Here is a 25,924-nt window from a genome sequence, read left to right as displayed (position 1 = left end):
AGAAATCAATAAGCATCACAAGAGGCGGTGCTATTCAAAAAATATAGAATGTTTGAGTGAATGTAACAGTTTTTCATGATAGGAGAGAATACTTGCAAATCTGAATGATATTGATAATGATGTGGGAGGATATAGCAGCACGTGCTGCTCCGTGCTGAGTCCTAGGGGAGGAATTTGAATTTTTTTTTACCTTCTAGCATGTGTGGCTCTCACTCGCATGAGCCTGGAACAGAGAGAGAAACGCATGCTATATAAACAGATGTAATGTAAGCAAAATTATCATTTACATCAGAGTCACATTCGAGTGTACTACATAATCTACTTCACTATCATACGAGATGAGCTCATCATCATCATCAACCTTGTACTCATTCATCCTCCAAGATAGTCCACCCACACATGAGCGTATCCTCAACTACTGGCAGCAGAAAGCTGCCCTTGCTGCCGATGCCTCCGCTGCTGCAGCTGCTCCTTCTCCGCTCACCGTGGAACCACCATCGCCTGGGGAGATTGTACTGGGTGACAGTCCAGTTCAGCACTTGGCTCCACCTGCTACCTGGGCACCGCGGCGTGCGGTGCTAACAACTGCTAGCAACAACATCAAGCAGAAGCAGGGAAAGAGGAGGTTGGTGTTTCACGAGCCTGAGGTTAGCGGGGACGAGGATGAGACAATCTTCTCACAAACAAAGGTTAGTTTCAACAAATATTATTAACTAGTATGTGTACAGATTTTTTATAAAACAATCGATCATTGGAAAAAATCTGTACACATACAAGTCTTTGATTATTATTATTATCATTTGATAGCAAAGAATTATTGTTAAAAGTAATCAGTCATGCATAAATTATTTGATAGCAAAGAATTATTGTTAAAAGTAATCAGTCATGCATAAATTATTTGATAGCAAGGAAATATTATTTGAACTGATTAGAGATACAATTGAATTGAGATATTATTGTTAAAAGTAATCAGTCATGCATGAATTATTTGATAGCAAGGAAATATTATTTGAACTGATTAGAGATACAATTGAATTGAGATATTTTTGTTCAAAGTAATCAGAGAATTATTCTTTTAAATCGACATTATTATATGAAGTATTTACAATGAATTATAAGATATTCGTGTTGGCAAATTCTGCAATACATAAGTTATTACTCACTTTGAGATTGTGTAGTGAATCTATTGATCAAGTTCTCTAGTATGATTTGACAAATCTGATTTGATAATAATCTGAAACAAATAAGACACTAATCAAATATTTTTCAACAGAAATGTGCTGCAGTGAAGGACAGCTCATCACTTGTCCCCTTGATGAAGGAGGTGCAGCGGGCAGAGGAGGAGGATGAGGGGGGTGAGATGGACTTTGTTCAGCTCATCAATCAGCCTGTGCCCAAACCCTGAGTGCCACTAAGAGAGTTGAAAGAGGATGTGCCCTACCCCATCATCAGTGCGAGGGAGGATAGCAATAAACATGGATGACATGTTATTTTGAAAATAAGGAATGTAGGAAGCAAATCACAGTGTGAGGTATATTTACCACAACGATTTGCTCCCTGCATCAGTGCAGAAAAAATTGTAGAATTTAATAAAAGTTGTAAAAATTTGGTATTGCTAGTATCACATAAGTAGGGGAATTGGACCGATATAAAAATTGTTAAGCATTAACAATTTTTATATCTATACAATTTGTCAACTTATGTGTTATGAATTGTCTAGATGTGTGTGTTAAAGTAGTATTAGTAGTAGTGAATAAATTGTTTACATAGTTTGATAAAAATTTGTTTTCAATTCTCACCTGTTTACACTTGTTCTTGTTGTTGATAAGTTCACAATGAATAGTAGAAACACAGACAGGAGAATGGTTCACCTTCCACGTCATCACACTCTGTTGTGACTGATATGTAAATAAGGTGGGCTCCTCTTTTATAGTTTGGTGCAAGCATGCACAGCGCCAAGTGTGTTTACTACCACAAACACACACACACACCACACACACACACACCACACACACACCACACACACACACCAACACACACACACACACCACACACACACACACACACATACTGGAACAAGGTAGCATACGGGGAGGTGAGAAATGAACATACATTGCGGGGAGGCTGATTTACACACATTTACACACATGTTGGAGACTTAATTTTTGTTTTAGAAAGTATATTAATATGTGTTCAATACAGTTGTAACTTTTTTTTTCTGTTAACTTGAAAAAAAAATTACGCATTAAACCTACAAAAAGGGGAGAAATGTGTGTACGCTTTCACTGAACAAACCGAGGAGAAATGTGTGTACACTTCCACTGCACAAAGCGGGGAGAAATGGTGTGTACACTTCAAACCCACATTCTGGGGAGGAATTGTGTGTTTAGTTTAACTTACAAAGCGGGGACAAAACCGGTTCTTAACACAAGTTCTGGCTGCAACACTTATTTCGATATTTACTATTCTATTTGATCATAGAATACAATATCGTATGGGTCTTCGAAAGCCAGTTACATGCACGTTGATTTTTGTACGATTGTTTTTTGCCATCCTTATGAATTCGAATAAGTGCAACTTGTCAAACATCATCTGTTTGATCTAATAGAATTTTATAAGGACGGTAAAAAATCGATGTGTATGTAACTGGCTTTTACTAAACAGGCTTCACGAATTACAATACGATAATAGGATAGTTGATACAATACATGGTTTTAATTCAGATTCATTCATTGATAGAAATAAAAGGAGATTCCGGTGTCGATAGCATCGAAGTCGCCAGGCTGGTCTGGATCATTTATGAATTTCTCAGTATGCAGTATCCACTCAGCAGCTCTTATACAAACACAAACATTAGTTTCGTTTTACTTGGAATAGTAAGACATTATTTCATTATGTCCATTATTACAATAGATCAATTCAGATCCAGTTAGCTGTAATATAATGTAATTACATTCTATACTCACTGTTCAGATCAGCACAATGTTTATAGCCTACTGTATGCAGTGAGTATAGAATGTTACATTCTATACTCACTGACTGCATATTTATACTGTGTAATAGATTTTATTGATTGTTGCAAAGATTTTAAGTCAATGATTCAACAGGAAATCCATGGTAATATTCAACGATTTCAACCTAATGAATTAGATTGTTGTATGACAAAATTGAAATCCCGACAACGTAAATAATTCAGTGAAGTTAACTGTACAAGGTTACTTTTTCTCGTATTTTATTGAGTGATAATGGGAGATGATTTCTGATTCCATATTTGGATTCAACCTTTTGAAGTTTGAAACTTTCAAAGCTGGATTTTTTTTTTAAACTAGAACTTTTAGGGCCGTTTTCCGAGCTCAGGATTTAGCTAAGTCCCAGACTCTAAACAGCAATAGTCAGAAAATTGGCTTTCCAAAAGGTCAGCTTTTATAATAGAAGTCTTAGTTTTTATTTTCTCATTTCTATAATTGGAAACGTTTTTCAATAGTTATGAGACTTGAAAGAGCGAAAAATGGAAGAAAAGAGTCCATTGTAACTCCCAGGTATTTCTGTGACTGTTTCTTGTGAACTGTGTATGAAGTGTTATTCCGTTGGTTTCTGATTATTATCTTATCTCCTGTTGGCTGTCCATGTTGAGTCACTGAAAAGGTCAGAAAAAAGGTTTTCTCATAGTTTAATGTGAACAGATTTCCATTCAACCATTGAGACACCCTCTGTAGTCCAATCTCAGTTTCTCTCCAGAAGTTTTATTTTGTTATAACATTTAATCAATGTTAAAAATCAATAGGCTTCTTCCTCATAATTACCAAGATCAAAAGCTCACTTATGTTAAAAAACTCAGTTCATGCTTGAATTTGTAGTCCATATGATGATTTATCCAGTTTCGTGATAATCTTTCCATTTGATAAAGATATTTCTCAACTATTTTTAAATTATTATTTTTTCATTCAAGAATATTATAATTCCTTCAGCATTATTCAGTTCATTTAATAATTTCTCATTTTATTTTCAGTCACCTGTTAAATTCGTTTTTCAAATGTGAAAATATTGATACTGATGGGCACGCATCATAAAAAATATCGGGGCACCGAGCTTCGCTCGTTATTAATTCATAAAACTATTGATGAACAGAACACAATTCTTTAAAATGATTGGTGAAGGACTAACAGGCACAGCACAAAACTGTTTTTTCCTCGAATTTTGATTTATACACTATAAATAGTCCAGAGAGTAGGTTATTTTCCATAAACTTGATTCCAGGTTCATTTCTCAGTCCAAACATTTGAAAACAAAAAAGTTCTTAGTCTATTTAGATTGTTTTAAAACCAAATTGACTAACAAAATAACACTCACTAATAACTTGAAATTGTCAAATAATCATTAACTTTGTAAATTATGATATACTCTAGTTTAGAATGATTATCATGTCATTTCATAAAATCAGATTATTTTGATCAAGTTGATTAAAATTTCTAGATGAAATTTCTCGCTGATTGATTACACAGCTGGAAATTATTTTGTTTCTCTCCCACACACGCATCTTATGTTTCGACAGACGACGAAATTATCATCTGTTTTTCCAAGAATGAATAATTATTATCCTTTTTATGTCTTTCAGCGAGTTTTCCCAGGGATTAGCCCTAGTGCAATCGAATTTTTATATCATAAACCTACTATGTTCCAAATTTCGTGAAAATCGTTAGAGCCGTTTTCGAGATCCGTTGAACATGAATGACCTTATAAATAGCCAGTTAGCCAGATATGAAAATAAACAGATCAAAATTTATATATTCAGAAATAGCTCGCTTAATATGAAAGGATATGGAAATCCTGCCTTATAGAAATATACACAGCTAGACATCTGTGTAATGCATGCAATGAATAATCCACTTGTCAGCGGATTGATTATGAATAATTCTATAGTCTGATTAATCCTATCTTCAAAGTTGATGATTTATATAGTGATATCAGAGTATGGAGGAATTCCTTTTCTTCTCATTTATTATCCTTAAAATGCAAAATTTTAAAAAACCTTGTGTATACATCGACGCGCAGTTGAAAAAGGAGTATTCCTGCCAAATCTCATATGATTCTATCAACGCGTTCGGCCGTAATCGCGTTACATACAGACAGACAAAAGCCAATCGAGTTGAAACATAGACCTCACTACGTTTGGTCAATGAATAGCGCATTAGCATTTTTCTCATTTTATCTCAATTAGTGTCGTCGGTATGCTCTTCAGCCTACCCGCAAGTGGCACTAGATTATGCCTGGTTCCAGACAATTAATGCATTATCAATGATTCTCAAATGACATAATTGGAAATGATAGTCTATCATATCCAATCTCTCCTTGGAACCAATCCTTTAATTGAGAAACAGACTCTATTCTGGCCTGGATTGAATCAAGGGTTTGAAATGCCAAGTAATAAACCTAAACTGCCTGACAGGTATTTATTATATAATACAATATTCCACTTACAGTTTTCCTACCAATTCTACTACTGATCATTTAACATTCAAATAAACATTCCAAGTATGGATATAGGCTAATTAGTACTGGGATTCGAGAAAGTACACGTTTCACAGTGCCTCCCAACTGTAAATTCCGATGTGGTCCTCGACATTATTGCTTGTAGGTGAGGGAGTACATAGAAACATTTTTTGGGAACCCCTGGTCTACATTGCGTTTTCGCTATTTGTGCTTATTTAAAAAAATAGAGATTCCGGAACTGCTATACCATGAGCTTCCTGATAGTGATAGAGTACCGTACTCCATTTTATGTTGCATTGTTGAGAAACTTTCAGCTACCCAAATTAGATTATTTAATAATATGAACTGGAAGGACTCACTACTCACACAACTCTGATTCCTCATTCTTTATCTTATCCAAGATACCCTATCCTATCAACCCTCCCTATCTGAGAAGTACACCTTTTCCAACTGTATTTGAGAAAGTATTAATTGAGAATAGTCATTAGTATTTGAGAAAACGTCAGATGTAAATGAGAATAGTCAATTGCATTTGAGAAGTCATCACTTGTAGTTGAGAATAGTGAATTTTATCTGAGAAAGTATCATTTTAACTTGAGAACAATAATTGAATAGAATAGAACAGAACTTTATTTGCACTTCTTTCAACATTACAGAAAATGAAAATAATACCTCCAATTCAATTCAAACTCAACTAAATTTCACAAATAAATTGAACAAGCATTCTTTTCATCATAAATAAAAGTTCTTTAGGCTTAGCCGAGGCCGTCAGCCGAGTAGATAGATTTCTTTATTATACATTATACCAATATTGAATAATTATTATTGTTCTTGTGATTACATAATTCACTCAATAATTATTTCTCCCTATCATTCCTATCCAATTCCTCCTTCTTCTCATACCTAACTAATTTCTCGTAATTATCATAACTAAACATTGTAACTCAACTTTTAAAAAGCAATTCACACTCTTAAATTCACCCTCTTAAGGGACCTTGTATGCGTCAATGTGGCTGGACTTATAAAATATACAAACAACATAATTATTAACTTCACGAACAAAAAACCAAAACTTTGAAATTTAAATAGAGTCACCTCTTACTTTGTACTCTACAAAAATAAAATTGAATTAAAATACAGTCAACTTTCAATTAATTCATCAGTAATCTAAAAAAAGAGAAATAATATACAGAAACAAAAGAGAGAAAGAATAAATAAGTAAAACAAAACCTCTTAAAAATCTTAGAATAATCAATCAATTAAGTCATCTGCATAGATCAAAGCACTACTTAATAATACATAAAGTCTTGCGGCTTCTCATGTTTATGATAAAATACTACTTTTATAGCTAATAACTCTAATAATAATCCTAAAAAGACTTTTCCACTTCAACATTAAAATGTACATTTCACAATATGCATAACAAGATATCAATAACAATAAAGAGGAAATGACTCTTATCGATTATAAACTCCTAAAAATTGAATTCTTTATCAATTCTCGCCTGTATTCCACTGCCTCCCTCAATATCCTACTAGACTCGTCCAAAATTTTCCATTCAGATACTCAATTACTGTCTCTCTCTCTAGCATCGCCCCTCTCAGATATTTCTTTCTTATTTCACCCAAAATTGAACATTTACCGATGAAATGATAAGCATCTTCCGTTTCTCGGCTATTGCACATAGAACAGATACCTATCCCCTCATCTCTTTGCGGTGCGTGATTGAGCGATAATAGCCCAGAGGAGGCCCTTGAAAATCATCGAGGTAACATTCCGTTTGGACTCATCATTCATGTAATTTCTCGTTCCATCGTCAATTTTTACATCTGCGTAGATTCTGTGAAACTGTGACCGCTCTCTTCTCTCTAGCCACTTACTTTTAACTTTAGCTTTTATCTTCTCCATTACCCTCTCCCACGTTGCTTCCCACCCCCTCCTGAAATTTGCTGCTTGCCAGTTGTCCGCTGTTATCGGCAATTCAATATCAAACTCACTTAATATCCGTCTCCATTCAGAATACCAACCACACTTTTATCTTAAACAATGCCTTGCGATCAATGTTCGATATCGGTCGCCAGGTATCTCAAAAGAATTCAATACATATTTTATATGAACGCTCAAAGTATACAACCACAAAATTTCCTTTCCTGTCACTAAGTATACTATATAATTTGGCGTATTACACGGTAGTCCAAATATTTTCTTGACAAACAACCTCAGAAATTTTTCTAGTTCTTCTCTCTCCGCATATCCCAATACCTGTGCTGCATATGTTACAACTGCTTTACTTATCGAATCAAAAATTCTTCATTTCATTGACAGAGGTGCTTCATCATTCAAAATGAGTCTTCGCCATACACTATTAATCCCAAATCTGGCAGCTGTTATCTTACATTTAAAATGTGCGGTTAGGGCAAGTCTTGATGAAAAAACAACTCGCAGGTATCTGTACTCATTCACTGTTTCAATAACTTCATTTCCATAGTACCACTTCTCTCTTTCTCCCAATCGTCCTCCTCTTCTGAAAACTACAATCTTGGATTTAGCCATGTTCACTGTGAGATTCCACCTTATGCAATATCCCTTTAACTTATTTATCATTGACTGCAGATGTCGAGGATTCTCAGACAACAATACCACGTCATCACAATATAACAGCGAATTTATCAGCCTCTGCCCAACATAATATACCTCCACCAATAACATCACTCAAATCATTCAAAAATAGTGTGAATAGCAACGGGGAGAATACGCATCCCTGTTTTAATCCATTTCTGGTTTCAAAGTATTCTGTTAAGTTACCCTCCACGCCATGCCATACAGGAGACTTCGTATTTCTATATAGACTCCTCAACATCGCAATAAATTTAGTCGACACTCCCAATTCACTCAGTTTAAAAAATAAAGCCTCTCTGTCCACACTATCGTAGCCCAAAAAGAAACAGTACAACTTCTTTGTAGGTCTATTCAACGTTTTCATTACTATATTGAATAGAACAAAAATATTATCAGTAGCCGAATAACCTCTCCGAAAGCCACACTGATTCTCTTTAATAATCTTTTCTCTTTCCTCCCACAACTGCAACCTTCTCAGTAAAATAAATGAAAATACTTTAGCGACAGCATTTATAAAAGATATGGCTCTATAATTATTCACTTCATTAGTATCACCTTTTTTATGCAATGGAAATATAATTGAACGTGGAAACCCTGTTGGTATCTGTCCACCTCTGACGATGGCATTGGAAAAAGTCAAAATAATCTCTTTGTAATTTTTTGACGCATTCTTGTAAAACTCAGCAGGAACTCTGTTATCACCTGGAGCCTTATTGTTGCGCATTGTCTTGAAGGCACTTTCCAATTCATTCATATCTATGTCTTTGTCAAGAGTTTGATCTTCAACATTCCTCGCCGCATAATATGTGACTACCCCGCAAACTGATCCAAACACTCGTCTGAAGTGTTCAACCCAATCCTCAGCACTCACAGTTCCCGAAATCTTGAACTCTCTACACTTGAATTTCTTTATCAGAGCCCACAAATCACTGGAATCCTTGACTCTTCTGAATTGTTCTTTTATATCGCTGTAATACGCTTGCCTTTTACTCTTACATAGCAGTTTGTATTCCTTTACTACCTTCATATAATTTTCTCTCACCTGCTCCGAATTTGATTTTCTAAACACATTCAATAGGCTGAACACTCGCTTTCTCATAACCGCACACTCTTTGTCGAACCACTTTTCTCTCCATCCTTCTCTCTTTCTATCAGGTTGGGGCACATAATTTGCAGCTCTATATACAAGATTATTTAATACTTCATAAGTCTCTTCACTACTCTCGGGAAGACCATTTATTTCTCTACAAGCATTGGTGAGTTTAGATATATATTCATTCTTCCTCGCTTCCTTCCATTTCAACTTCGGTAAGAGTGGTAAAATTGTGCTCTCTCTTTCTAGAGTATCAACCGTGATTAGCGTAGCTTCAATTGGGAAATGATCAGATAAAAATTCTGGCACAATAGAAAATTTTCCAACTATTTGCGCTAATTCGACAGCCATGCAACATAGATCTATTACGGAAGCCCCTCTGCCTATAAAAGTAAAGTCTCCCCACCTATCTCCACTTATCCTTCTATTCATAATGATGAAATTAAAAACCTCACAGAACTCCAATATTTTCTTACCTTTCATATTAATCACCTCATCCTTTGACTCTTGCTTATTACTCAGTGCATTTCCCAATTCTATTACATCTGTTAATTCCGACATGTCCTGTCCATTTCCTATTCTACCGTTAAAATCTCCAATTAAAATCATATTATTTCTATTATGCTCTTGCACTATCATAAACTCCCATAATGTATTGAATTCTCTCTCCCATTCCATGTCTCCTCCACCACTCAGGTAAATTGGAACTATATAATATTCATCCCGTTGTCCTGCATTCATGTGAATAACTTTCCTCTCAAGCGCATCGATTACCTTACAAAAACTCTCTATTCTTTTACTAATTTCTATTAACTTTCCTCCCTTTGCTCTACCTCAGTTTGATTCTCCAACTGCGAATTCCCAGTATAAATTGTAATCTGGAAAACAGTTTTCAAAATACAATTGCTTTCCTCTTTCAACAAACGTCTCCAATAGTACAAAAACATCATAATTACAAATAAAATTATATACTTGAACAATCTTACCACTTAATCCAGCCACATTGTACGCTACTATACTCAACTGTCCCTTCTCACACGGACTGACGGCGTTATCTCAGCGGTTGCGGTCTTCGTCCTCGCCGCCTCGCTCCTCCTCATCACACATGCTCCCGCTCACGGCCCGCATCACACTCTCATCGAACATGCTCCCGATCTTCTGCAGCCCATCCTCTCCCTCCGAGACCAGTCCATTCTCCTCATCCAGCGTGAAAACCCGACTATTCACGATTAAACGATCCACTTCAACCGATACTCTCCTCTCACTCCCGGAACTTGTTTCTTCAACTCGCCAAGCACCCGGAAAAGCTTTGATCGTCGTTTTCTTGTGTCGAAAGCAAAGTCTTTATGAATCACAAACTGTGTACCCTTCAGCTTCCTACTGTTTCTCGTGATGAAATGGATGTCCTGATCGTCCGGAAAATGCGCAATGATTGGCCCGTTATCTATTTTCTTGCCCAATGCATGTGCTCGATTAACCCAGGTACCTGCTCGTGCCCCCAAATGACTCACACAAAAGTCTTTGACAGTTCTCACGTAATCCACTGTTGCACATTCATATTTCAGCCCGCGAAAAATTATATTGTTCCTTCTCGATCTATTTTCAAAATTTTCCATCTTCCTGATTATGAGATTATTCTGAATTTTTTGAGCAACAATTTGATTTCTTAACTGTTAATTCTCGACAGAGAGTTTATTCACTTTTTCAATTAGACCATTTAAATCCACCTTTGTAGCTAGCAGCGCGAGTTTTTCATCCATAGCCTTACTAAACCGCTTTTCAAAACGGTCAAATAGTGATTCAATAAAGTCTGAGTTCACATTACCGGAAGCTTTAACACTTGGGTCTGGAGCACGCTTTTTCTGTTCCATCTCTTCGAGCTCAGGCGAACTTTTAGCACGAGGACTCTTCTTAGCACTATCGTCCGGTGAAAAGTATTGTTAGATACTGTTCTTATTCATTCAGCTTCGAATATTTCGATTCACTTGAGAACAATTTCACAAATAAAAAACAAATTGATAATTCAATTTATTACGAAAGAACTTTTAGCTCTAGGTCTCTTTTTAGCACTACCGTCTGGTGGAAAGTATTGTTGGATACTGTTTTTATTAATTTAAACTTTGAATATTTCGATTCACTTGAAAACAATTTCACAAATAAATAACAAATTGATAATTCAATTTATTACGAAAGAACGTTTTAGGTTAAACATGCACTAAATGAACCGATTAAGCACGACCCGTCCGGAAACTTGAGATAAGAGAGCAAAACAATTCTGCGACCGCTCCGTTCAACAGCTCACTATCAACTCCTAATTTGAGAACATACGATTTGAAATCGAAAAGTTGTCAGTTGTAATTGGGGAATGATTTTAAAAAACCAATACTTTTATTTTCCATAACTGTACTCATAAAAAATAATATGATAATATATTTTATATTCAAATGAAACGTTTAGTTTTTAAATAAAAAATATTTTTGAGCCCCAAAATCCATTGGAGAGTTACCGAATTGCTTGATCAAGAGATTCAATTGATTGATGATAAAGTTCAATTGCGCCGTGAACATAGAGAATTTGATCTTCATCAAGTTCAAATGTTTGGAGACAAAAGTCGTGTTGCCAATACATACATAGAAATGATTCTCATTAATCATTCGTGAACAGTACAGGGGAAATAATATTTCACAATTGAAAATAATAATTTCACACATACAAAGCCTATGGAATACTGTGTACGTAGTACAGTATCCTTTCCTGCTCAAATCAAACCTGTACTGTAGGCTACAGAAGAGTCACGACATGTCAATTGGAAAATTTTCTCATTTTCAAATGTCTGCTCATGATATGATATCTTCTCATTTACATTTGACGATTTCTCAAATACAATTCACTACTCTCAATTACATGTGTGATGACTTCCTAAATACAATTGACTATTCTCATTTAGGCTACATCTGACATTCTCTCAATTACAAGTGACTATTCTCAAATACAATTGATACTTTCTCAAATTAACTTTTTACTTTCTCAAATAAAATTGGAAAAGGTGTTGTGACTACTATTTTTTTTTTTTTTGAGCAGGGTATGATTACTAAATCTTTTCTCCGGAACAACGTCTTTTCACAAAAAGTGAACATGCCGTACACAAGTAAAATATTCAATCCAAGGTTTACAAGAGAGTTTTTGCAAGGATTGACAGACACAGAAGAAAATGTCAATATGGAGAGAAACTAAGAGACAAATTTCATTTTATCATAGGCTATCCTGATCTTGAGATACAATGTTAGGTTAGCAAAGTTTGAGGCATCCGCTTCTCTAAAACAGTAAGTGAATTCTCAGTGAAGCCTGTTCAAGAATATAAACTTACTGACGTGCTATTCTTGAATCTTAACAAGCCTCCCATTCGCATCATTCTAGCAATAACCCAAATTCAATGCGGAAAATTCTCGGGAAATTGTGTTACCAAGTCACCATTGATTGTGATGAACCTAATTTGGCGTTGAATTGTAGAGGATTTTATTCTCTTGGAAACAGTTCTGGATTTTTTCACTATGAAAGGTTTTTGAGTTATATGGAGAAAAAAACAGGTATTTTTAACACTGTGAGGTTAGCAGAGGGTATTTTTTTGTGAAGAATCATTTTCAGACTATTTGTACCAAATAACTAAAAAATCAGTACCACAATACATTCTGGCAGCATGTTTCCTCCCTCCCTTCTCATGTCTCAAGTGAATGAACAGAAAAATAAACTATGAATTCGCTAAGCTGTGACTCAATGAGTCTGAACGAAAAAGGAGATAAGTTGCTGATTCATAAATTCACGGCAAGCCCCATAGCAAACCAGTTACTTCGAACAGTGAAGGAGACAATGGAGATATGCAGGGATATGCAAGTTCCCCGCATTGTATGCTCAATCCGTAAATGAGTTTTGTGTAAGTGTGTATTAGCGATCGTAGCACAACGTGGTGGCAATTTTGGAAACTGGAGTGTATCCCACTTAAGTGGAGTACTAACAAAATGGGGAGATTTTTTTTTATCACGTTTTTACATGGTTTTAAGCATGTAGAAGTGATTTTTACTAAAATTGAGCAGTGACACTACGGGGTCTCCCCTTAGTGTACACACCTCCCCTTAATGTGCTGTGTATACTTGATTGTCTCCCCGTATTATACCTTGTTCCAACACACACACACCACACACACACACACACACACCACACACACACACACACACACACCACACACACACACACACACACACACACACACACACCACACACACACACACATACTGGAACAAGGTAACAAACAGGGAGGTGAGAAATGAACATACATTGCGGGGAGGCTGATTTACACACATGTTGGAGACTTAATTTTTGTTTTAGAAAGTATATTAATATGTGTTCAATACAGTTGTAACTTTTTTTTTCTGTTAACTTGAAAAAAAAATTACGCATTAAACCTACAAAAAGGGGAGAAATGTGTGTACACTTTCATCGAACAAACCGAGGAGAAATGGTGTGTACACTTCAAACCCACATTCCGGGGAGGAATTGTGTGTTTAGTTCAACTTACAAAGCGGGGACAAAACCGGTTCTTAACACAAGTTCTGGCTGCAACACTTATTTCGATATTTACTATTCTATTTGATCATAGAATACAATATCGTATGGGTCTTCAAAAGCCAGTTACATGCACGTTGATTTTTGTACAATTGTTTTTTGCCATCCTTATGAATTCGAATAAGTGCAACTTGTCAAACATCATCTGTTTGATCTAATAGAATTTTATAAGGACGATAAAAAATCGATGTGTATGTAACTGGCTTTTACTAAACAGGCTTCACGAATTACAATACAATAATAGGATAGTTGATACAATACATGGTTTTAATTCAGATTCATTCATTGATAGAAATAAAAGGAGATTCCGGTGTCGATAGCATCGAAGTCGTCAGGCTGGTCTGGATCATTTATGAATTTCTCAGTATGCAGTATCCACTCAGCAGCTCTTATACAAACACAAACATCAGTTTCGTTTTACTTGGAATAGTAATACATTATTTCATTATGTCCATTATTACAATAGATCAATTCAGATCCAGTTAGCTGTTAGAGTAATATAATGTAATTACATTCTATACTCACTGTTCAGATCAGCACAATGTTTATAGCCTACTGTATGCAGTGAGTATAGAATGTTACATTCTATACTCACTGACTGCATATTTATACTGTGTGATAGATTTTATTGATTGTTGCAAAGATTTTAAGTCAATGATTCAACAGGAAATCCATGGTAATATTCAACAATTTCAACCTAATGAATTAGATTGTTGTATGACAAAATTGAAATCCCGACAGTAGAAGGAATCTAAGACTTTGAGCAAGCTTTTTTGCTCGAAATCCCCTCCCCCCTCACCCCCCTCGTCCATCCCGCCTCCCCTTCCCCCCGCCCGCAGGGTGGGGGGTGTTCTAAAAATAGATTTCCCCTTAATCTTGCCCAGTGATGGTGAGGGGGTTGAAAAGAGAGGAAGATATCTTTCTCTCTCTCTCTCTCTTTCTAAAAATAGATTTCCCCTTCCCCTCGCCCAGTGGAGGTGAGGGGGTTGAAAAGAGATATCTCTTTCTCTCTCCCCTTCCCCTTGCCCAGGTGAGGGAAAAAAAATTTCCCTTTTTGGAGGAAAAATTCCCTCTCTATACTGACAGATTAAAGTGAATCCATATTTCTATATCTAATGCTATACTGTCAAATTAAAGTGAATGCTAGATGAGGGAAAAAAATCTCTTTGAGAGGGAAAAATTCTCTACTGTCAAATTAAAGTGAATCCATTCTCAAATTCTCTACTGTCAAATTAAAGTGAATCCATATTACTACATCTATACTGACAGATTAAAGTGAATCCATATTTCTACATCTAATGCTATACTGTCAAATTGAGGTGAATGCTAGATGAGGGAAAAATTCCCTTGGTGTCAGATTAAAGTGAATCCATATTTCTACATCTAATGCTATACTGACAGATTGAAGTGAATTGAGAAATTCTCTCTCTCTCCCAGTTTAGATGAGGGGGAATAATTTCCCTTTGAGGGGGAAAAAATTCTCTACTGACAAATTAAAGTGAATCCATATTACTCTATACTAGCGAATCCAGAGTGAGGTCAATGACTCTCTCTCTCTACATCTAATTGAATTGAGAAATTCTCTCTCTCTCACATCCAATGCTATAAATCTCTACAATGATCTAAGTTCTTTTACATTTTTTATCTGCAATATCGTACAAGCATCTCCAAAGTTCATCGGAATTTTTAACAACAGATAATGCTGAATCATTTGTACAATCATAATGTAGATGACCGCTGTCTAGAATATTGAGCAGTTCGAAAATCTCAGATAAAATCGAAAAGTGTACATTTTCTGTTTTTGTTAACAGTAAATCAACATCTTGACATCCTGTTGAAAATTTAATATTCTTCGCAATTGAATCAAATTCATTAAATGAAATTGACATCAAGAGACGAGTTAATTTTTTGAATTTTGAAAAACCATAACACTGCATCTCGCAGATGTCTCGAATGAGGGGAATAGAGAAAGATATATCTCTCTTTCTAAATTGATGAGATGCATGTGTTATAGGGGCTCGTGTCTGTATAAAAAAGATCACCCCACACGTGTTGTCTGGTCTAGCTCTAAGCAGCAACAAAACTAAAAATTGTGAATGAGATATTGGAATGAAAAATCATTTGAAGGCAGAAAAAGTTTATTTACAAATTTCAGCACAACTATTCATAATTTCATCTTCAATTCTAATTAGCTTATCTATACACAAATTATGAGGACGATAATAACATAGATAGTCTCTTATGTCATTTAAATTAACCATGCTTAGAAAAATGTCTTTCAATTGTTTCGCCATACTATAATTTTCAGGAGTTGATTTCCTAATTGCACTTTCACACTCATTGTACCATTCAATACAGTTTTTTAACCTCACTTCCAATTCGTTGTCGGGAGCCAGCCACTTTCTCAGATCCATGTTGTTGAGCGAATGAAGAAAACTAAGTATAGGCAGGAACTATTATAGAGTAATTAAGTGGTCTTTCTTCATTAATTGACGACAGACAACATGTACGTGCTTTATGCAGTCTCAATGCATGCAGGCAATAAACACATTGTAGATCCTTTCCGTTGCAAATTTATTTTTCGCGTTCTGCCTATTCCGGATATTGAAGTCGATGTAGCTTTTCAGCCAGGGAGATTGGGAAAAGCTAATGACGCAATGCACTTTCAATAATTTCAAACCGAGCTGAAGGTAGAGCTTTAAATTGACATAGTGAACAATGTACTTTTTACGGTCGAAAAGTGTGTTCATGAGCTTTTTGGTTCCAGTTTGACCGTTCTCATTTGTTTGGTAGTTCGACAGCAATTCGCGCGGCGGTGTTTGGTGGAGAGGTGCGAGTGGGAAGCTGGCATGCTTATCATGTAACTCTTGAGGGTACTTGAGATCACATTCTATTATATATCCGGTTTCTGAATTGCTGTCCAAATTCGCGAAATCAAGGCTGGAAATTTCTTCCTCTGAGAGGAATTTGAAATTTCCAACAGGTAAGCTTCGGCTCATAGCTTCCGAGTATAAACTGTTTGCATCGATATAAAGCAGATAATTAGACGGTTTTGAAGGATCGTATGTTTCGGGTAGATGTTTGTTATTTGCTTCGCAATAACGTTTACCGATAAATGACACCCCACCCCTCATCACTGCCTCAAACATAAGATGCATGTCAGGATGAGTAATCAATTCTAGTTCGACTTTAGTGTGTTTCAGCATGCAATTCCAGGTGAAGTGCGCGAGAGAAAGAAAATGGGTCACATCAAGGCTGTATGAGCTAAAAAGCGTAGACCTCATGGATTCAAAAACTACCGCTAATAGCATTACGTCCAAACATAAATAAAAATCGTGATATTCACCCAGATTTTTCAGCTTGAATGTTGAGAACACTCTTTGCGCATGCTCATATTCTTCGCGAGACAGTGGTGTATCAGTTAAATCATTATGAAAACATTCGATGGGAGGAAGCGATGTTTCCGCAAATTTTTCGGGACAGCTCATGTACGAGTAGGGATATACTCCTTTTTTCAACAAGAGCTGTCTGTGTTCGTGAGGTGGATCATGAAACACCGAAAATTATCGTTCGAACTTCTTTTCCATGTCTGTACTTTCTACCAAATTACGCACCAATACTTCCAAGGATTCAGACATAAACTTGTAGGAATCTAAAAATTTAATTTTGCATACTGAAAGTGTCAAAAATCTCTCTGACATATTTGCGATGCAGGAAATTTCTTTTTTACATTTACTGAGCGATTTCAGAATAAAATGCGAATCAAAACCGGAGAAATTATGAAAATAACATGATATGTACTCCGGAGTACGAGCTGTTAAATTACAAGAAACATGTGCCACACACAAGTAATTACCGGTTTCATGCGCGTGGTGACGACATTTAATATCGCTGTCTAAAAACGGTTCAGCACAAAGCCGGCAGTTTACTGAATTTTGAAATTCGCACTCTTGACTTTCGGATAAAGCTTGCATCGGAATTTCTCGTTTCATATCCTCATACAAAATGTCGCCGAGATCTGTAATTTCCTGAAGAAATTTCTCCATGATTTTTTTGTCTAAACTACTCGATCTATGGAGTACAGGTCCTTAGGCGATTTCCCCGTTAACATCTATAACAACGAAACAATAGCCGCAGGGAATATGACGCGCCATTTTCTTTGTGTAACTACGAGTAACTTCATCAGAATCGGAATCATCATCATCATCATTAATATTCACAACGTATGTTTCTAAATCTGCGTAAATGGTGTACTTTTTCTTCAACGTCGCACCTAGTTTCTTGAATTTAATTGTCTCTCCGCGTTTAGGATATGAAACGCGCTGAGATTCAAACTTGGAACAAAGTTCCACATGTTTCAACAAATTTGCTTTACCATCACAATTTTTAGATTTGGTCGATGTAAATCTATGGAAACAAAAATTGCAAATGTGTACTTGACCGTGGCATTTTGAAAGGTGGGAGAGAAGACGTGATAGCCCGTTTTTCCCGTTCGCGGTATTTACTAAACAGAAATGAGTTTTTCCTGCATCGCCTTTTAGCATTAAAAGATTAATTTGGTGTTTACGCGTACGGAAAATGCTTGTACGGAAGGGGAAAAACTTTTTGTTGTCATATGTGATGACGTGAATTGCAATGTCCGGATTGAGTATTTCAAATTTCTTAATATTGCGTGTCGTCACCGGGAAATTTACACCTCGCATATTAAGTGTGTGAGCAAACTTGCTCAAATACTTTACAGTCAGGTGTGAGTCCTTTGGCTTCTGATGGAAATACGTGAGCACTGACCATAAAAAGCATTTTTCGTCAGAGAGATTTTTCACATTTATAATACAATTTTTGTTTTTCAAAAACTGGGGTGTTTGAATGAAACTGGATGTGTATATAGGATTAAATTTGATCACGTTCACATCCAGTGATTCAATTTTCTTTAGCACCCATCCACTCCCATGTCTTACAAAATTTTCGAAAGATGAGAGGATTTTTTTCACAGCCAAGAAAAAATGCTCATTAAAATCTTCATAGTTCTCAAGCACGTTTAGCGCTATGCTGGAGTAACTATGTAGATTTATTAGAGATGAGACAGTCTCACCAACCTGCTTGTCATCCATCACCACTAATTTATACAGCAAAACATTTAAGACTATAAACCATTTAACATTCCCATCATGGCATGCCGCATATTCCCTAATTATATTGAAAACTCAACGTTTCGAGCTCTCAAGCACGTTGGTAATGTCGATATTCTCATCCTCGTCATTGAGGGTGATGCGATGGCGGACTGCGCTTGAATTGATGCCACGAAGTCTGCGTTCCCTCGGCATGATGCTGAAAAACAAAAGAATAATGATCAGGATGGCATAGGCAATAGTGTGTGTGTGTGTAAAGGAGTACAACTACAATTCACAATCAGTTGTGAATTAGCATTCACGATGTTATCACAAGAACAGATAATGTTGCATGAAAGATTGAGATTATTAACATTCGATAACACATGGATGCTATTTGAAAAATGATCGAGTGTCGGAGAGAGAATACTTACAATCTGATAACGATGTGGGAGCACGTGTTGTTGGGGAGAAATTCGAATTTTTTTTTTCGCCTTGTAGCACGCTCTCGCTTGCACGAGCCTGGAACAGAGAGAGAAACGTATGCTATATAAACAGAAGTGATGAGAGGAAAATGCAGGGAGAGGAAAATGATGAGAGGAAGAAGCAGGCGAAGAGGAAGTTGGTGTTTGGGGACGAGCCTGAGGTTAGCGGGGAAGAGGAGGAGGAGTCAATCTGCTCACAAACAAAGGTTAGTTTCAACAAATATTATTAACTTGTGTATGCACAGATTTTTTCCGTGATTGATTGTTAAAAAATCTGTGCACATACAAGTCTTTGATTATTTGATACGAATATTATTTGAAATGATTAGAATGCAAGGAATTTGAATTATGAGATATTATTGTTTAAAGTATTCGATCATGCATAAATGTTAGCAATATTTCCTTGAACAGATTAGAATGCAATGGGAATATTATTTGAAGCGAATAGATATTATTGTTTAAAGTAATCGATTATGCAACAATGTTAGCAATATTTCCTTGAAGTGATTAGAATGCAAAGGAAATATTATTTGAACTGATTAGAAATTATTGTTTAAAGTAATCGATCACGCATAAATGTTACCAATATTATTTGAACTGCTTAGAAATTATTGTTTAAAGTAATCGATTATGCAACAATGTTAGCAATATTTCCTTGAACTGATTAGAATGCAAAGGGAATATTATTTGAACTGATTAGAAATTATTGTTTAAAGTACTCGATCATGCAACAATGTTATTTCAATAACTGATATTACTCACTTTATGCAGAGAATTCGATGATGACAATTTGATGATAATCTGATGTAGAGATCTTGATCTGTAGTATGATCTGAAACAAATAAGACACTAATCAAATATTTTTCAACAGAAATGAGCTGTAATGGACGAGGACTCCTCACTCGTGCCGTTAATGAAGGAGGTGGAGGGTGCGGGAGAGTTGGACTTTGTCCAACTCATAAACAAACCTCTACCCAAACCGTGGATCCCGCTGAGGGAGTTGAAGGAGGATCTAGCGTACCGCATCATCGGAGCTCGAGAGGAGACCAATAAACATGGTCGACGTGTAATTTTAAAAATAAGGAATGCAGGAAGCAAATGTGAGGTGTATCTACCTCAAAGATTTGCTTCCTGCATTAGCAGAGAAAAAATAGAACATTTAAACATCAACTGTAAAAATTATGTGTTGCTAGTAACACATAAGTCGGCAAATTGGTCGGATATAAAAATTGTTATTGCTTAACAATTTTTATATCTGTATACATATGACCTATGTGTTACGAATTGTATAAATGTATGTATGTGTGAATAGATCAATAAATTGTAATATTGTTTCTATAAAAATTGTTTTCAATTCTTACCTGTTGTTGTTGTTGTTGTTGATAAGTTCGTAATGAATAGTAGAAACACACAGAAGAAGAAATGCTGGTTCAGCTGCTCTGTTGTGAATGATATTTAAATAAGGTGACTGCGTCTTTTATAGTTTGTTGCAAGCATGCTCAGTAGTCTTTACCGCTACACACACACACACACACACACACACACACACACACACACACAACACACACACACACACACACACACACACACAGCCGTACACCCAAGCGCTCGCTCCCTCCTGCATTAGCAGGTGTTCCTACAGATGTGGGTGGGCGCACCTCCCCCTTTTCAAATTGCATTCACCTTTTCAGATTTGAAATAATATTCTTATCATTCAAGCAATGTTATAAGCACATAGCAATCTGATACATGCATAAATCTTGTAAAAGCATGACATATTATGAGAGAGAGTGAAGTATTTAAACATGTGCTGTTTCAAATTTCAGTCTAGACGACCGCGATTGATTGTCGAAAACATAAAATTTATAAAGAGCGGTAACCATTGTAACGCATAGCTGCAAGAACAAGATGATGGTTTCACTTTAACTGGCAGTAGCGTACGCCCGATCAAAGGGGTGAACAGTCGAGAGCTGAGTGTTTTCTCCTTCACTCATCATTCGTAGCGCAGAGATTGCTGCGTGGAGAGAAGCATATGGTTTCACTAGTACAGTATATGAATGGCGGATTAAAAAGGAACTCAGTTACTTGTCTGATTTCTCTTTCACATGGCTTTCGCAATAGAGGAAAAGCGGTAGATATGGCAACGTGCCAGGGGCTCGACTTGGGTGCAAGTCAGTCTGCTGCTTGTGTGAGAGAGAAACACATAGGAGGCGTATCACAATTTCTCTCTCTCTATAACCTTGACGCGTGCGCTGGATTTCACTACGTATCATCATTAGATAAGGAAAGTGTAGCATGCGTCGAATTCCATTAAGTTAATTGCAGGAGGTGTGTCATTTGGTTCTAATCGTTCGAGCTGATAAGACGAAAAAATGACTGGTTATTTTGATTGCACAAGTTTTAATGAATTCTCATTAAATGAATAAATTAAATTTGAAATTTTTCTTAACTGTCGGGCGGAAAGCAAACCAATTGTATTAATTTGCAATCAATTTAATTTTACAGTACAAGTTATTGGATGTAACAGATTCACTCAGTATAAAGATGTAGAAATATGGATTCACTTTAACTGGCAGTATAGGAAGGCGGGATTAAAAAGGAACTCAGTTACTTGTCTGATTTTTGTCATGGCTTTCATAATAGCAAAAAGGAATTTAGAAATATGGTGCGAGTAAGTGAGAATAGGAGATAACGCATGGGGCCATGTCATCTGGCAATCTCTGTCTGCTACTTGTGAGAAGCGAGGGGGGCGTATCCTGCTCTCTCTCTCTCTCTCTTGAGACTGGCATTAAGTGTTTGACATCACCATCATGATAAGGAAAGCCCGCGTAGCACGCGTTCTTATCCATTAAGTTAATACCATCAACATGTTGATAAGGAAAGTGGGCGTCGTAGCACGTGATGTACTTTCATTGAGCACACACACTTGGCTCTAATCGCTCAAGCTAATAAGATCAAAAATGAGTGAGAATTTTGATTGCACAAGTTTCAATGAATTCTCAATTGAATTCTCAATTGCACCTAGTGAGGTGCAAAGCAAACCATTATTATAAGGCATTAGAAATATGCATTCACTTTAATTTGTCAGTAGAGAATACAGATTCACTTTAATTTGACAGTATAGCAAAAAGGATTCACTAGTACAGTATAGCAATATGGATTCACTTCAATCTGTCAGTATAGCATTAGATGTAGAAATATGGATTCACTTCAATCTGTCAGTATAGTAATATGGATTAACTTTAATTTGACAGTATAGCAATATGGATTCACTTTAATCTGACACCCTGTGGGCGGGGGAAGGGGAGGCGGGATGGACGAGGGGGGTGAGGGGGGAGGGGATTTCAAGCAAAAAAGCTTCCTCAAAGTCTTAGATTCCTTCTACTCCCGACAACGTAAATAATTCAGTGAAGTTAACTGTACAAGGTTACTTTTTCTCGTATTTTATTGAGTGATATGGGAGATGATTTCTGATTCCATATTTGGATTCAACCTTTTGAAGTTTGAAACTTTCAAAGCTGGAATTTTTTTTTAAACTAGAACTTTTAGGGCCGGTTTCCGAGCTCAGGATTTAGCTAAGTCCCAGACTCTAAACAGCAATAGTCAGAAAATTGGCTTTCCAAAAGGTCAGCTTTTATAATAGAAGTCTTAGTTTTTATTTTCTCATTTCTATAATTGGAAATGTTTTTCCTTGACGGAATTAGACGTTCCTGAATAATTCAAAATAGCTGAAACTTTACACTATTTTCTCTTTATTTTATTTTGTGTTCAATTTTCTAGTTTTTCGAGATTTAATTCAAACGTGACTATGACAATGACTGCGACTACGCCCCGTCTTGGAAAACCAAATTTCTGACTCCAGCTGTTTAAAGTCTTGGACTTAGCTAAATCCCGAGCTCGGAAACCGGCCCCTAATGTTTTAAAATGTTCATGTTTGAACTTTTCAAGAGTGTTTAAAAGCTTCTAAAAACCTTTACCTGTGAGGCAGAAGTATTATTATCTTAGTAGGTACATTTTTACTGAACATAACTTTATGATAATGTAAAAGCTATATTTAAAATTGCTGTAACTCCCTTGTTTTTGGGTATTTTCGAAAATGGGAATTACGCTTTAAAAAATTTGGGGTCGCTGAATCCAAATCCGAATACTTTGAGAAAAATAATGAGTCATACTCTGAGCAAACGCGTCTGAAATTTGAGATCCCCTTGTGAAAGCCTTCGAGCTGCGAAATATGAAATGATCTGAAATATGATCTTCAGGAGACGGGATTCTGCCGTGTGAAACTAGCCTAAGAAAAACACGACGGCCTTGTTCACTCCCCCCACCATGACTTCTCAGTAGCTTGACCCTAACATTTACATGATCCTAGAAAGTAGTCTACACCTATGTTCACAGAATAATTCAGAATAATGTATCCTATTTGAAAGAGTGGATGCATGCAAAAAAAAACAACTTTCAAAGATCCATGTTCATCAAGCCTTCTGTTAACTGCAAGAGATATTCTGTATCTTTGTGAGTATCTTTGGGAGGCTCCTTTTCCTTTTATATTATCTTTGAAATGCAACATTTTGAAAAACTTCGTATATATGTCGACGCACAATTTAAAAAGGAACATACCTGTTGAATTTCATGGAAATATATTTCCGTATATCGCTGTGAATGTGCAACATATAAACATAAAGAGAAATGCACAGCCGTCGACATGAATCTTAGACCTCACTTCGCTCGGTCAATTATATACAGTGATGTCGGAGTAATGAGGGATTCCTTCTCTTTTCATATTATCCTTAAAATGCAAAATTTGAAAAAAAACCTTCTGTATTAATACATCGACGCGCAGTTGAAAAAGGAATATTTCTGCCAAATCTCATAGAATTCTATCAACGCGTTACATACATACATACAGACAGACAGACAGACAAAAGAAAATCCGAGTTAAAACATAGACCTCACTACAATAACTAAATTATTATGATGTAAAACTTTTGTGGGCTATTATTAATTATGCTAGGCTATTTTTGAGACTTGAATGCCAAGCTGAAGATTTTATTACTTTAGATTACATCAAACACTCAATGGAATTATCGAATGTGCATCCATTCACTAAGAGATTGGAAGTGAGCGAAAAATCTAACAGAATAAAAAATAGCAAAGGATAACATAATATTAAACGAACATGACTAATTACAATAAAATATTGTGATGCGAAACTGTTGTAAATATTATTCACATAAAAATTAAAAATAATGTAGCCTATTTATAAGAATGGATGACTGCAAAAAATACATGTAAATATATATTATAGATAGTTACTGATTAATATCATGTTGATAAAGTATGAATATAAAGTGAAACATCATTCATTTTAATTTTGGAGTTTTTGTATTGAACATTTATATTGATACTTTTGCCGCCAGTACTCAAACTCCGGTTTTGCAGGCAGCGCTTATGTATTATTTAGATTATCGAAGTTACTTTTTGTGTGTTTTTGTGTGTAATAGCAAGACAGGTTAGGGCAATTGTTTCATACTTTTCAGAATGGGGTTGAGTATAACCAATACCTACTATTACTATTACCTACTATGAAGTAATAGTAGGTATTGGTATAACATGTAACAGCCAATGCCCAGGTTGTGACGTCACACTTATAACAAATCTTGTATTGCGTTCTCGGTGTTGAGGTTATGAACCAGAAAATGTGTGAATTAATGCGTTATGAACACCAGACTGAAAGAGTCCATACAAGATCTGGTTCAACCGTCAGAATCGCAGGAGACATAAACACTATCACACCCTTAATATTCATTTCAGATAGATTGTATTAATATTTCTGGAAATTGAAGTAGCAGTGTAGCAACTGCTAAACACTGAGTACGGCGACCTCAATACTATTACCTGTCTTGTAATCGTAATTATATAAAACCAGACAAGTCGAGCAAAAACTCTGATTGATATAATTTGCAGGACTGCGCCTCTAATAAATTCTGAAATATAAGATATGGTTCTAAGACCTGAAAATATTTGGAGAATGTATCTGCCTATAAAAGTAAAGTCTCCCCACCTATCTCCACTTATCCTTCTATTCATAATGATGAAATTAAAAACCTCACAGAACTCCAATATTTTCTTACCTTTCATATTAATCACCTTTGACTCTTGCTTATTACTCAGTGCATTTCCCAATTCTATTACATCTGTTAATTCCGACATGTCCTGTCCATTTCCTATTCTACCGTTGAAATCTCCAATTAAAATCATATTATTTCTATTATGCTCTTGCACTATCATGAACTCCCATAATGTATTGAATTCTCTCTCCCATTCCATGTCTCCTCCACCACTCAGGTAAATTGGAACTATATAATATTCATCCCGTTGTCCTGCATTCATGTGAATAACTTTCCTCTCAAGCGCATCGATTAGCTTACAAAAACTCTCTATTCTTTTACTAATTTCTATTAACTTTCCTCCCTTTGCTCTACCTCAGTTTGATTCTCCAACTGCGAATT

Source organism: Nilaparvata lugens, chromosome X, assembly GCF_014356525.2.
Source record: "Nilaparvata lugens isolate BPH chromosome X, ASM1435652v1, whole genome shotgun sequence".
NCBI classification, from domain to species: domain Eukaryota; kingdom Metazoa; phylum Arthropoda; class Insecta; order Hemiptera; family Delphacidae; genus Nilaparvata; species Nilaparvata lugens.
The sequence above is the reverse complement of the archived record's forward strand: the minus strand, read 5'-3'. Positions refer to the sequence as shown.